Raw genomic sequence first — 14,560 nt, 5'->3', positions numbered from 1 at the left:
AAGATTCGGTTATGGTTATTGTGTGTTGTGCATATGCATATACTTACTTGTGGACTTCTCCGGATTGTGTGTAACGTTAAAGGTTTTCTTTTATTTGAGTTCATACTGCCACCTAGTGGTTCGCTAGTATACTGTTTGAACATTCCTGAACCAGCCTTACCGTAGCGATACATGTATGTCTATTAGGCAAATGATATGTGATATTCGGAAATGTGCCTTTTTGAGGTAAACTGGATTTATTAGCCAACACGTGCATTCATTGAAACTGTGAAAATCCTTTTCATCCTGAGTTAATAAACTTGCTGTCACCATCAATTTGCCTTTCCTTTATCCATGGGGTCCTCCTTGGGGTGTCCATTCTCCTGCCACAGGCTCTTAGGGACGAAGCTACGAGAGGTCCTGAATCCGCAAGCATTGTCTGGAAGCACAGGTACGACACCACACCATCACAGGGGCTGATATTACACAAACACAGCAAAAACACCCTTAAACTGCATATTGTGGTGGCAGCTCAAGTAATCATATTATATACTGTTGCTATTGTGGTCATGATTTGAGCCACTGGCCAAGACGAGAGGAGGTTTTCGGGCAACCAGAAACTACGAAAACCGCCACCAACCTAAAACCTCAAACCTCCTTTAAACACCTCAATAAGGCTGTGACAGATAACTCCAAACCGCTCTCAGATAAATGCACTCCATCCAACCTATAAAATCTTCCTTCTCGTAACGCAAATCTGGATGTTTAACAACTTTTCCTCCTAAATTAATGACATATCTGGAGGTTGCGGCATTGAGTTTCCTCCTTACTTTATCTAAAGCCACTCCCCCTTGGGTGCCCCTCCAATATCTACGCGGTACCACTCCAAACCATATCACCTTAACCAAAGGCCCATGTTCCGTGATTATCTGAAAATCCTTTTTTATGGCGTTAATAAGTTCTATACCTTTACAAGTACCGAAATCATTACCTCCCAAATGAATCAACGAACAGTCAGGGGCACCCCACTTTTCTTCAAGGTCCCAGAGCACACTCAATAGGTTACTCCATCTCATTCCCCTTAAACCTATCCACTTCACTTCAAAGGGAAACGACTTGGACATCTTATGCCTACTGGCCCAATAAACATATGAATGACCTACAATCCACACCCGGCTTGATAATGACAAAAAACCTGTAGAAAAAACAGCCAACAAAGAAAATTTTAATCAATATTATTTAATATTTAACTAAACTACCAGAGGAAAAGAGGGAGGGGTAAGAACTTAGTTGTTTAGGCGACCCAGATGGAGGTGAACAACACCAAACCTCAAAAATGTTGTGAGGAAAAAGGTGAAAAGAACTCCAATCCCCCTTTAAAGGCGGGTGGCTTATGGCCCTGGGATTCCCAAACAACAAACTCGCAGGATGCGTATTATTAATGCAACTTATTGCTCCTAATATATCCCTTATAAGCATCCTACTTCCACCGCGCTAACCTTTTAATATCTTCGCTGGAAGAACCTGTCGATGCCGCGCAAGTCGCTGCACCTATTCTAAACGAATGGGCTGCTAGTCTTACTGGGCAAATGCTCGGCTCCGCATGCCTAGGAACAGAAATCCATTTACTTCTCCACCGTTGATCCGTTTTGGAAAGGTGTATTTTATATACCTGAATCTACTGAATTCCCCCCCCCCCCCCCCCTTAACTCACCTAATCTTAAAGCTCCGAAAAAAGCTATAGCAAATGCTAAACTAAAAAAGGGGCCACTTTTAATTCCCCTAATGCAATACCAGAAACAGCGCTAATTAAACCCTTCAATAACTCGATGCCGATTGGTCTACGCGCATCACTTACAGCTGCTTGCTCCTTAGCACAACGCCTCAAAGCCTTTGATAAAATAAAAGATTTAGTTGGATCCGACAACCCTTCCAAATGCGAAAAATCTGAAATTCCTGCTAAGGCACCCGACATAGCTGCTTTAGAACGTCCCCTCTCATGCCCTAACCATACAAATTCCAAAATAGCATCGTGCATACTCTTACTCCAGAATTCAAGTACGCCTGCCCATCATTCCAAGCTGTGGAATACGATCTCAAAGTTCCCGGGGCCAATGCTTTCAATGCTAAAGCTTTCATACTGTATTGATGATCTGCCATACAAAATCAGGCCATGATAAACCTTCTACTTTAGCCACTGGGGCTAATGCTCTAAATCTATCCCCCTGAAAACGAGACAAAGCCTCTGCTATCTCGTTCTCAACGACCGGGACATGCCTAGCATTCAAATCTATATTCAACTGCAAACACCTAAAGGTCAATTGCCTTATCAACTTCAAAGCATGCAAACACGAAGATTTTTGATTATTGATCGCTTGAACCACCCCTAAATTATCACACCAGAATAAAATTCTCTGACTCCTAAGCACCATATCTCAACCGCAACAATAATTGGAAAAAGCTCAAGCAAAAGCATACTATCAGTAAGCTTCCTTGTGCGCCACTCTTCAGACCAAACTTCGGCACACCATTCTCCTTCAAAATACGCGCCAAAACCTACCGACCCTGATGCATCCGTGAAAAATTGCAGCTCACAATTACTCACTTTTTCGTGCAACCAAACGCGTACACCATTGAGCTCACTCAAAAATTTCCACCAAACCTTACACTCAGTGCCAGATTAAGGTCTTTATGGGCCTGGAGCTGAAATTTCTGATGGGCCTATGGTGTGCCAGTGCAGGTGGTGAGACCAGCATGGCGAGAGTGTGACTACTGATATGGAGGTGTGTTCAATGATATATATATATTTTTATATATATGTGTGTGTATAAGTATGCATGTGTTTGAAAAATAGAGAACTCTCAACACTTAAATGCCCAGTTATCTCCAACATATCAATTATTAAAACAAAAACATACACAGAAAAAAGAGAAGTTCCAAAAATTAAAATGAGATAAAACAAATATGTACACACTCCCTTTTTCAAAAAAAGGTGGCCATCATCCTCAATAGTCCAGGATCAAAATCTAGAAACAACAAAAAGAGGAAGATGCCGTTTTGAGAACCGAGTAAAACCGAACCCGCTCATCACTAGTGCCAAATAGTGCAGTATGTACCTGAAAATTTGTGTAAATCCCTAAATACTAGTCCTCTATTGTGATTCCGGACGGACTTGGATTCCACGTTGAGGCTGCACGTCATCCTCCTGGCGTTGTATTCTCACGGGACTTGGATTCTATATAAGGCGCTGCAGCCGGGACTCTGCGTCATTTCACACTAGCGCACGCTGCTAAAAGCTGCATTATACTCTGCTTTATTGAATCTCCAGTCTCACAAGTGGCTATGCTGTGACTGTGTATAGGGGGCACGCTGCTGATAGCTGCGCGTATACTCTGCTGTAGTGGCTGTACTGAAACTCCAGTCTCACAAGTGGCTGTGCTGTGACTGTGTATATGGGGCACGCTGCTGATAGCTGCATTATACTCTGCTTTATTGAATCTCCGGTCTCACAAGTGGCTGTGCTGTGACTGTGTATAGGGGGCACGCTGCTGATAGCTGCGCGTATACTCTGCTGTAGTGGCTGTACTGAAACTCCAGTCTCACAAGTGGCTGTGCTGTGACTGTGTATAGGGGGCACGCTGCTGATAGCTGCGTTATACTCTGCTGTAGTGGCTGTACTGAAACTCCGGTCTCACAAGTGGCTGTGCTGTGACTGTGTATATGGGGCATGCTGCTGATAGCTGCGTTATACTCTGCTGTAGTGGCTGTACTGAGACTCCGGACTCGCAAGTGGCTGTGCTGTACAAAGTGACTGTGTATAGGGGGCACGCTGCATGCTGCACTGTTCTCTGGTGTAAATTGTACTGGTTGATGTGCATCTATAAGCCTTGTGACTTCAGGCAGTTTGAACCAAGCAGCAAGTTAGTACAAATAGATATATATTTTTTTCCTTTTCTGTTTTTGTTTGTTTGGTGTGCTTTTACCCTAGTGTCCTTTGTGCAAAGCCCTGTGACTCCACACAGATTGAACCAAGCTGCAAGTAAACACACACACACACACACACACACACACACACACACACACACACACACACACACACACACACACACATATATATCTATCTATCTATATCTATCTATATATACACACACACATTGCATCCAGAAAGTGTTCACAGCGCTTCACATTTTCCACATTTTGTTATGTTACAGCCTTATTCCAAAATGGAATAAATTAATTTTTCCCCCTCAAAATTCTACACACAATACCCCATAATGACATCGGGAAAAAAGTGTTTTTTTGAGATTTTTGCTAATTTATTAAAAATAAGACACAAAGAAATCACATGTACATAAGTATTCACAGCCTTTGCTCAGTACTTTGTTGATGTCTCTGGTCATTGCATGCATTCATCTTTCCCTCTGTACTGACTAGTCTCCAAGTTCCTGCCGCTGAAAAACATCCTCACAGCATCACCAGGCCAATACCATCCCTACAGTGAAGCACCACCATGCTTCACTGTAGGGATGGTATTGGCCTGGTGATGAGCGGTGCCTGGTTTACTCCAAACATGATGCCTGGCATTCACACCAAAGAGTTCAATCTTTGTCTCATCAGACCAGAGAATTTTGTTTCTCATGGTCTGAGAGTCCTTCAGGTGCATTTTGGCAAACTTCAGGCGGGCTGCCATGTGCATTTTACTAAGGAGTGGCTTCCATCTGGCCACTCTACCATACAGGCCTGATTGGTGGATTGCTGCAGAGATGGTTGTCCTTCTGGAAGGTTCTTTTCTCTCCACAGAGGAATGCTGTAGCTCTGACAGAGTGACCATCGGGTTCTTGGTCACCTACCTGACTAGGGCCCTTCTTTCCCAATTGCTCAGTTTAGATGGACGGCCAGCTCTAGGAAGAGTCCTGGTGGTTCCGAACTACTTCCATTTACGGATGATGGATACCACTGTGCTCATTGGGACCTTCAAAGCAACAGATATTTTTCTGTACCCTTCCCCAATTTTGTGCCTCGAGACACCCTGACTCAGAGGTTTACAGACAATTCCTTTGACTTCATGCTTGTTTTGTGCTCAGACATGCACTGTCAAGTGTGGGACCTTATGTAGACAGGTGTGTGCCTTTCCAAATCATGTCAAATCAATTGAATTTACCACTGATGAACTCCAATTAAGCTGTAGGACTAGGAACATCTCAAGGATGATCAGTGAAAACAGGATGCACCTGAGCTCAATTTTGAGCTTCATGGCAAAGGCTGTGAATACTTATGTACATGTGATTTCTTAGTTTTTCTATTTTTAATAAATATGCAAAAAAAGTCTTTCCACGTTGGAATTATGGGGTATTGGGGGTCATTCCAAGTTGATCGCTCGCTAGCAGTTTTTACCAGCCGTGCAAACGCATAGTCGCCGCCGACGGGGGAGTGTATTTTCACTTTGCAGGAGTGTGAACGCCTGTGCAGCAGAGCACCTGCAAACACATTTTGTGCAAAACAACACCATCCCTGTAGTTACTTATACTGTGCGATGAGTGACACGGTAATGATGTCAGATACCCACCCAGCAAACACCCGGCAATGGCTGCGTTTTTCGAACCACTCCCAGAAAAAAAGTCAGTTGACACCCATAAACGCCCTCTTCCTGTCAATCTCCTTGCGGTTGGCTGTGCGATTGGAATCGTCGCCAGAACCAGTGCAAAACCACAAAGGACTTCGTACCCATGCGATGCGCATGCGCAGATTAGCCACTTTTTTCAATGATCGCTACGCAGCGAACAACAGCAGTTAGCGATCACCTCGGAATGACCCCCCCATTGTGTGTAGAATTTTGAGGACAAAAATTAATTTATTCCATTTTGGAATAAGGCTGTAACATAACAAAATGTGGAAAAAGTGAGGCGGTGTGAATACTTTACGGAGGCACTGTGTGTGTGTGTATATATATATATATATATATCTCTATATATAAAATATTTATTTACATACATACACACACACATAGGGGATGGGGTTACTGACGCCGCGATCCCGAAAGCTGGATAGGCCACCTGTTGGCCGACCAACAGGGACTATTCCCACTCGTGGGTGTCCACGGCACCCATAGAGTGGGAATAGAACCTGTGCATAAACTGCAGTGATAGATGTGGGCAGGTCCTTCCTCTCCACCTCAACAAGGGCAAAACCATCAAATCATAAAGGGATAAATTGGAGGGTGCACCAGTGGGTAAGTAAATTATAGACTTTACTTAGTTAAAATATATGCTCACATACTGTATATCTATGTCTAAAAGAGCAAGTGTGGTACCGTCTCACAACTTAAGGACAGACATACAATACCTACGGACAGCAACGGAAATGCCCCCTGCTTTTTACAGAGTTCCGGTAATTCAAAAAAGCTGCTTGACTCAGTTACAGCACTGTGAGTGACGTGTGACATCACTGTATCCTGTGAGGGTGACGAAGTCCTTGACGAAACATGTTGGGCGTGGAACCATATAATTTCACTTGCAGTTTTAAAGGTCTAGCTAAACTACAGGAAAAATTGGGCACACACCTTTATCTCATGTCACCATGGCTCCAACGGGTGAACAAGCCTAGGAATAAATGCAAGCAAAAACAATGTAATATGAGCATATTATAAATACAAATATATTTTTATATACACGCATATACATTACATACACACACACACACACACACACACACACAAATAAATATATATATATATATATATATATATATATATAAAAAAAACACAGAAGTATCCTTATCTTGCGCCAACTCAAGAGCGACACACTGGGAGAGGTCTTTGTTGGGAGACCTCAGGAACATACAAAGAAAAACACAGATTCCCAAGTGCGCTAGTGATGTAATGTAATTATATAATTCTTCCAGCGTTTATTTCATCAGAAAATGTGGACTGGAAGATGTTTAATTCTGGGGACCTGTAACAGACACCCCTCACCAGAAAGTCACCCAAAACAAGAGGCCAACAGGCCAATTAATAAAAAGTTATTTTAATAACATATGATTTTTATACACAATATAAAATTATATCAATAAAACACAGTCACGACCAACATGTTTGTAAGATGGATTCTAGATACTCCCTCACCTTTTTCAAGGTGCGAGCTCGAAGGGAGTATCTTCACAAACTAGGGTGCGATTTTCTGACTGACAGACCCAACGCGTTTCGTCTTATCGACTTCATCAGGGGTAACACATATAGGAAAAAAGACTAATTAACTCTCGATGGGTTTATATGGCAAAATGTAACCTCAAATGGGATTTAATACAGTCTCCTTTATCAGGATTTAGTAGATGGAATTCCTATATTCAGGCTCCTAGCCAGAGTGGTAATTCTTTTTGGATATAGAAATCTTAAAACTAATTAAGTATGATTCCTTAACGGCCGTCTAGGAAATACTCTTGATTATAGTCCGTTGGAAATGCCGACAACTGTATGCCGGTGTTTTTGCAAACTGCTAGAGTATGGTCTCCAGTTCTTATAATCAAGGTTATTAGTGGTTCAAATGTTGACTCGCATAAAATTCAAAACTCAAATAGCTGGTCTGACAATCACAGGAATATAAAAGATGTGACTTCCCCAAATAGATCTCAAGGAACAAATCCCTGGAGGAAATTTTGGCTGTATCTGGAAGTCACAGATATATATATATATATATATTAGGCAGTAGGTGCGGCTTGGGACTCGTCAGCATCATTATGTCAGTATAAATAAGATACAGAGTATATAATGTATATAGTATATATATATATATATATATACTTAGTATAGAATGTGTATATATATATATATATATATATATATATATATATACGCATTCATACACTATGTATATGGACACACCAGTTATATTGTGCCAGATAAATGTTTTACTTATATAGCCATAATGTGCTATGTAGAACTTTACAAAGAATTATGGTTCGTGCACATCACTCCCTGCCCAAGTGGGGATATACATATATATATATATATATATATATATATGATGTGTGTAATATAGCTGAATAGCAGGCACTCCTATAAATTTCAGCTACCACAGTGCCAGAAAAGTAATTACATACAGTCCAAACATCGGCAGTCAGTGGCCCATAGTTCATTCAGCAACAACAAACTCAAATAGTCCAACAGACAGTTTACCAACGCTTCAGGCTTTATCCGCCCGTCTTCAGGCAGTACATGCCTGCTGCTGAATCACTGAATGAACAATGGACCACTGAATGCCGATGTTTGGAGTGTGTGTGTGTGTGTGTGTGTGTGTGTGTGTGTGTGTGTGTATATATATATATATATATATATATATAATAGCAGCGTGCGGGCAGCACTTCTCCTTCTCCCATACAATATTATAAAGCCTTATAATAACGCCAATATCTAAATATATATACTGCATATATACTGATTGCTCCCAGCTTGTGATTTATTTATTGGATATCTAGACCTGGAGCACCATCCACTACATATTATTTCTGTATACTACTCAGGAGTGGCACCCAGGCAAGCTGATTAGTTGGGGTGAGTGCAGGACATTTCTTCTGCATAATAAATATAAATTATAAGGGCACGGTCGTGCCCTTATATTAAGGCTGAATCGAACAAACGGAATTCTCCCATAGGGAACTTCTGAGATGGGGGCATGGTGTTTGAGGGGCTACACCTCAAAACTGATTGGACGTACCGAGCTGAAATTTGGCATGGACGTGTAGAATCGTCACCCGCTGGTGCATGCCAAATTTCAGGGCAAAATAATAAAAAATGAGGAATTGAGAGTAAGCTAAAGTTCCAACTGTCAGTTTTTTTCTGCCACTCCCTCTGTGGCTTTTTGACATGGTTTTCCTATAGAGTGAATGAGGATTTTTTTGGGAAGGCATAACTCAGGATAGAGGACAAATTAAGACTTGGGGTTTGTTTTATTAGATAGAGTATGTCCCAGTGTAGTGCCTTTTGGGGTTGTGGTTTTTGAAAAAGTTATAGTTTTTTTTTAATTAAGTAAAATATGCCCCATTTTAAAGATAGGGCTTTTCAATTTGTTGCGCCTGCGCAGTGGCCGCCAGCAGGGGGTGAACATAGATGAGCTTGTCAAGTTGTGCACGAGGAGAGCGCGGGAAGCAGTGTCTCGTGCATGACGAGGACAGCTGCAGGCGGCGGGAGGACGAGAAGGAGGGAGCGTCTACAAGACCCGGAGGAGATCGCGGGACGTGATCGACGGAGGGAGCCTTACTGGGGAAGGAGAACGACGGAGCAGAAGCCGGGTCCCCTTCAGGAGTGTCAGCGGGAGGAGATAGCCGCAGCTCGGAGGAAGCCGGCAGGATGTATGCCATCCTTTCTTATTTTTCTTATACTTCTCCCGCCCGCCCTGTTGTGTCCGCCCGCCCGGCCGCCCTGCTTTGTCCGCCCGGCAGCCCTGCTGTGTCCGCCCGGCCGCCCTGCTGTGTCCGCCCGGCCGCCCTGCTGTGTCCGTCCCCCGCCTGCCCGCCCGCCCTGCTGTGTCCGTCCCCCGCCTGCCCGCCCGCCCTGCTGTGTCCGTCCTCCGATGCTGTGCCCGGCCGCCCGCCCTGCTGTGTCCGTCCTGCCGTGTCCGTCCTCCGCCCATCCCCCCCCCGCCCTCCCTGCTGTCTACGCCCTCCCTGCTGTCTACGCCCATCCCCCCCGCCCTCCCTGCTGTCTACGCCCATCCCCCCCCGCCCTCCCTGCTGTCTACGCCCATCCCCCCCGCCCTCCCTGCTGTCTACGCCCATCCCCCCCCGCCCTCCCTGCTGTCTACGCCCATCCCCCCCGCCCTCCCTGCTGTCTACGCCCACCCCCCCCCCCGCCCTCCCTGCTGTCTACGCCCATCCCCCCCGCCCTCCCTGCTGTCTACGCCCATCCCCCCCCGCCCTCCCTGCTGTCTACGCCCTCCCTGCTGTCTACGCCCATCCCCCCCGCCCTCCCTGCTGTCTACGCCCATCCCCCCCCGCCCTCCCTGCTGTCTACGCCCATCCCCCCCCGCCCTCCCTGCTGTCTACGCCCATCCCCCCCCGTCCTCCCTGCTGTCTACGCCCATCCCCCCCGCCCTCCCTGCTGTCTACGCCCATCCCCACCCGCCCTCCCTGCTGTCTACGCCCATCCCCCCCGCCCTCCCTGCTGTCTACGCCCATCCCCCCCCGCCCTCCCTGCTGTCTACGCCCATCCCCCCCGCTCTCCCTGCTGTGTCCGCCCACCCCCCCGCCCTCCCTGCTGTGTCCGCCCATCCCCCCCCGCCCTCCCTGCTGTGTACGCCCATCCCCCCCGCCCTCCCTGCTGTGTACGCCCACCCCACCCCCGCCCTCCCTGCTGTGTACGCCCACCCCCCCCCCCGCCATCCCTGCTGTGTCCGCCCATCCCCCCCCCGCCCTCCCTGCTGTGTCCGCCCATCCCCCCCGCCCTCCCTGCTGTGTCCGCCCATCCCCCCCCCGCCCTCCCTGCTGTGTCCGCCCATCCCCCCCCGCCCTCCCTGCTGTGTCCGCCCATCCCCCCCGCCCTCCCTGCTGTGTACGCCCATCCCCCCCCGCCCTCCCTGCTGTGTACGTCCACCCCCCCCCGCCCTCCCTGCTGTGTCCGTCCATCCCCCCCCCGCCCTCCCTGCTGTGTCCGTCCATCCCCCCCCCGCCCTCCCTGCTGTGTCCGTCCATCCCCCCCCGCCCTCCCTGCTGTGTCCGTCCACCCCGCCCTCCCTGCTGTGTCCGTCCATCCCCCCCGCCCTCCCTGCTGTGTCCGTCCATCCCCCCCGCCCTCCCTGCTGTGTCCGTCCATATCCCTGCTGTGTCTGTCCATCCCCCCCCCCCGCCCTCCCTGCTGTGTCCGTCCATCCCCCCCCCGCCCTCCCTGCTGTGTCCGTCCACCCCCCCCCCCCCCGCCCTCCCTGCTGTGTCCGTCCATCCCCCCCGCCCTCCCTGCTGTGTCCGTCCATATCCCTGCTGTGTCCGTCCATATCCCTGCTGTGTCCGTCCACCCCCCCCCGCCCTCCCTGCTGTGTCCGTCCATCCCCCCCGCCTTCCCTGCTGTGTCCGTCCATCCCCCCCGCCTTCCCTGCTGTGTCCGTCCATCCCCCCCGCCCTCCCTGCTGTGTCCGTCCATCCCCCCCGCCCTCCCTGCTGTGTCCGTCCATCCCCCCCCCCGCCCTCCCTGCTGTTTCCGTCCATCCCCCCCGCCCTCCCTGCTGTGTCCGTCCATCCCCCCCGCCCTCCCTGCTGTGTCCGTCCATCCCCCCCCGCCCTCCCTGCTGTGTCCGTCCATCCCCCCCCCGCCCTCCCTGCTGTGTCCGTCCATCCCCCCCCCCCGCCCTCCCTGCTGTGTCCGTCCATCCCCCCCCGCCCTCCCTGCTGTGTCCGTCCATCCCCCCCCCGCTCTCCCTGCTGTGTCCGTCCATCCTCCCCCGCCCTCCCTGCTGTGTCCGTCCATCCCCCCCCGCCCTCCCTGATGTGTCCGTCCATCCCCCCCGCCCTCCCTGCTGTGTCCGTCCATCCCCCCCGCCCTCCCTGCTGTGTCCGCCCATCCCCCCCCCGCCCTCCCTGCTGTGTCCGTCCATCCCCCCCGCCCTCCCTGCTGTGTCCGTCCATCCCCCCCTGCCCTCCCTGCTGTGTCCGTCCATCCCCCCCGCCCTCCCTGCTGTGTCCGTCCATCCCCCCCCGGCCTCCCATCCCCCCCGCCCTCCCTGCTGTGTCCGTCCATCCCCCCCCGCCCTCCCTGCTGTGTCCGTCCATCCCCCCCCGCCGCCCTCCCTGCTGTGTCCGTCCATCCCCCCCGCCCTCCCTGCTGTGTCCGTCCATCCCTCCCCGCCGTCCCCAGACGCAGCACCTGACACTCACACGGACCTGACACACACGCACACATTCACACGCAGCGCCTGACACACACAGTCGCGCAGCGCCTGACACACACAGACGCGCAGCGCCTGACACACACAGACGCGCAGCGCCTGACACACACAGACGCGCAGCGCCTGACACACACAGACGCGCAGCGCCTGACACACACAGACGCGCAGCGCCTGACACACACACAGACGCGCAGCGCCTGACACACACAGACGCGCAGCGCCTGACACACACAGACGCGCAGCGCCTGACACATACAGACGCGCAGCACCTGACACACACAGATGCGCAGCGCCTGACACACACAGACGCAGCACCTGACACACACACACAGCAGCACCTGACACACACAGCAGCACCTGACACACACAGCAGCACCTGACACACACACGCAGCACCTGACACACACACTCACGCACCTGACACATGCACTCACACGCAGCACCTGACATACTCACACGCAGCACCTGACACACACACACATGCAGCACCTGACACACACACGCAGCACCTGACACACGCAGACATGCAGCACCTGACACACGCAGCACCTGACACACGCAGACACGCAGCACCTGACACACGCAGACACGCAGCACTTGACATGCAGCACCTGACACACACACACGCAGCACCTGACACACACACACACACAGCACCTGACATACAGACATGCAGCGCCTGACACATACACACACGCAGACATGCAGCGCCTGACATGCAGCACCTGACAGACACACCCACACCCACACACACAGACATGCAGCACCTGACACACACACACACACACAAATATGCAGCACTTGACACACCCACACACATACAGACATGCAGCACCTGACACACACACACACAGGCAGCACCTGACACACACACACAGACGCAGCACATGACACTCACACGGACCTGACACACGCACACACTCACACGCAGCACCTGACACACACACACAGACGTGCAGCGCCTGACACACACAGGCACGCAGCACCTGACACACACACACAGACGCGCAGCACCTGACACACACACACACACAGACGCGCAGCGCCTGACACACAGACGCGCAGCGCCTGACACACACACACAGACGCGCAGCGCCTGACACACACACACAGACGCGCAGCGCCTGACACACACAGACGCGCAGCGCCTGACAGACACAGACACGCAGCGCCTGACACACGCAGCGCCTGACAGACACGCGCACTCACACGCAGCGCCTGACAGACACACGCACTCACACGCAGCACCTGACAGACATGCGCACACGCACTCACACGCAGCGCCTGACAGACACGCGCACTCACACGCAGCGCCTGACACACACGCGCACTCACAGGCAGCGCCTGACACGCACACACACTCACACGCAGCGCCTAACACACTCACACGCAGCGCCTGACACGCACATACTAGTGATGAGTGGGTTCGGTTCGTCGGAATCCGGACCCCCCGAACTTCACCCCTTTTACACGAGGCAGGTTCGAACCTTCCCGCCTTGCTCGGCTAACCCAAGCGCGCCCGAACGTCATCATCCCGCTGTCGGATTCTCACGAGATTCGGATGTCTGCATTCGTGGAAAGGGGTCCCATGTGTAAACATGGGACCCCTTTCAGTCCGTCTGGTCCGGGTGTTCGGTTTGTTGTTTTGCCAAGTACGTGGATTTAATCTGGAACCTGGATCAGGTGAGTATAATTATCTTTTATTTTCAGGTACCCGTGGATTCTACTTGGAGAAGAGGACCGACTGCTTCGTGTCAACATAGGTAAGTATGTGTGTGTCGGCAGGTGTGAAATAAAGTTATACTTTCACGGTGTCTGTGTCCTGTTTTTATTTGGGTATTTTTTTTCCAGTAGAACTACAGGTACCAGCGGGCCCGTTTTTCTCCCGCATGCTGGTACTTGTGGTTCTCAAAGTACCAGCTTGCGGGGGAGGCTTGCTGGGACTTGTAGTACTACTGGAAAAAACAATATTCTTTCAATTTTCTCAAGGCTATCAGCCTCCCATCCGCAGCCCTTGGATGGGGGGAACAGCCTCGGGCTTCACCCTTGGCCCTTGGGTGGCTGGGGGGGGGGGACCCCTTGATTGAAGGGGTCCCCACTCCCCCAGGGTACCCCGGCCAGGGGTGACTAGTTGGATATTTAATGCCACGGCCGCAGGGCACTGTATAAAAGTGACCCCCGGCTGTGGCATTATCTGTCCAGCTAGTGGAGCCCGATGCTGGTGTAAAAAATACGGGGGTCCCCTACTCTTTTTGTCCCCCGTATTTTTTGCACCAGCACCAGGCGCAGAGCCCGGTGCTGGTTTTAAAAATACGGGGGATCCCCTGTCCGTTTTTCCCCCGGATTTTTAGAACCAGGACCGGCTCGAAGAGCCCGAGGCTGGTTATGCTTTGGAGGGGGGACCCCACGCAATTTTTTTTTCCGGGTTTTTTACATTCCATTTAAAAAAAAATAATAATCTTTTAAAAAATATATAAATAATACTTGTGCCTCCAAAAAAGAGAAACCAAGTACCTAATCCCTTCTAATATAGATATGCTATTACCAAAAAAACAACAACTTTTATTTATTAGATTCCGCCTGCAAAGTGTGACGGATTGAAAATGACGAATTTACTGTTTAAAAGCACTGTTGTCGAATTTACAAACTTCAATTGAATATACTTTTGTCGAATTGCTGCATTTGTACCATTGCAGAAAAGTCGAATTTGTCAA

General features: G+C 50.0%; 1 long non-coding RNA gene across 1 annotated transcript in view; it reads right to left on the bottom strand.

Moving 5' to 3' along the window:
• Nucleotides 1-256: 256 nt before the first annotated feature.
• Nucleotides 257-14,560, bottom strand: part of LOC134920806 (uncharacterized) — a 33,134-nt gene continuing 18,830 nt past the window's right edge. Inside the window, exons 2-3 of the long non-coding RNA XR_010177476.1 lie at nt 6,539-6,578; nt 257-418 (exon numbers count right to left, since the gene is read on the bottom strand). This is a non-coding gene — a long non-coding RNA (uncharacterized LOC134920806). The remainder of the gene's footprint in view (nt 419-6,538; nt 6,579-14,560) is intronic.

Source organism: Pseudophryne corroboree, chromosome 1 (assembly GCF_028390025.1).
Source record: "Pseudophryne corroboree isolate aPseCor3 chromosome 1, aPseCor3.hap2, whole genome shotgun sequence".
NCBI lineage: Eukaryota > Metazoa > Chordata > Amphibia > Anura > Myobatrachidae > Pseudophryne > Pseudophryne corroboree.
Note: the sequence above shows the minus strand (reverse complement) of the source record. Positions and strands in the feature narration are given on the sequence as shown.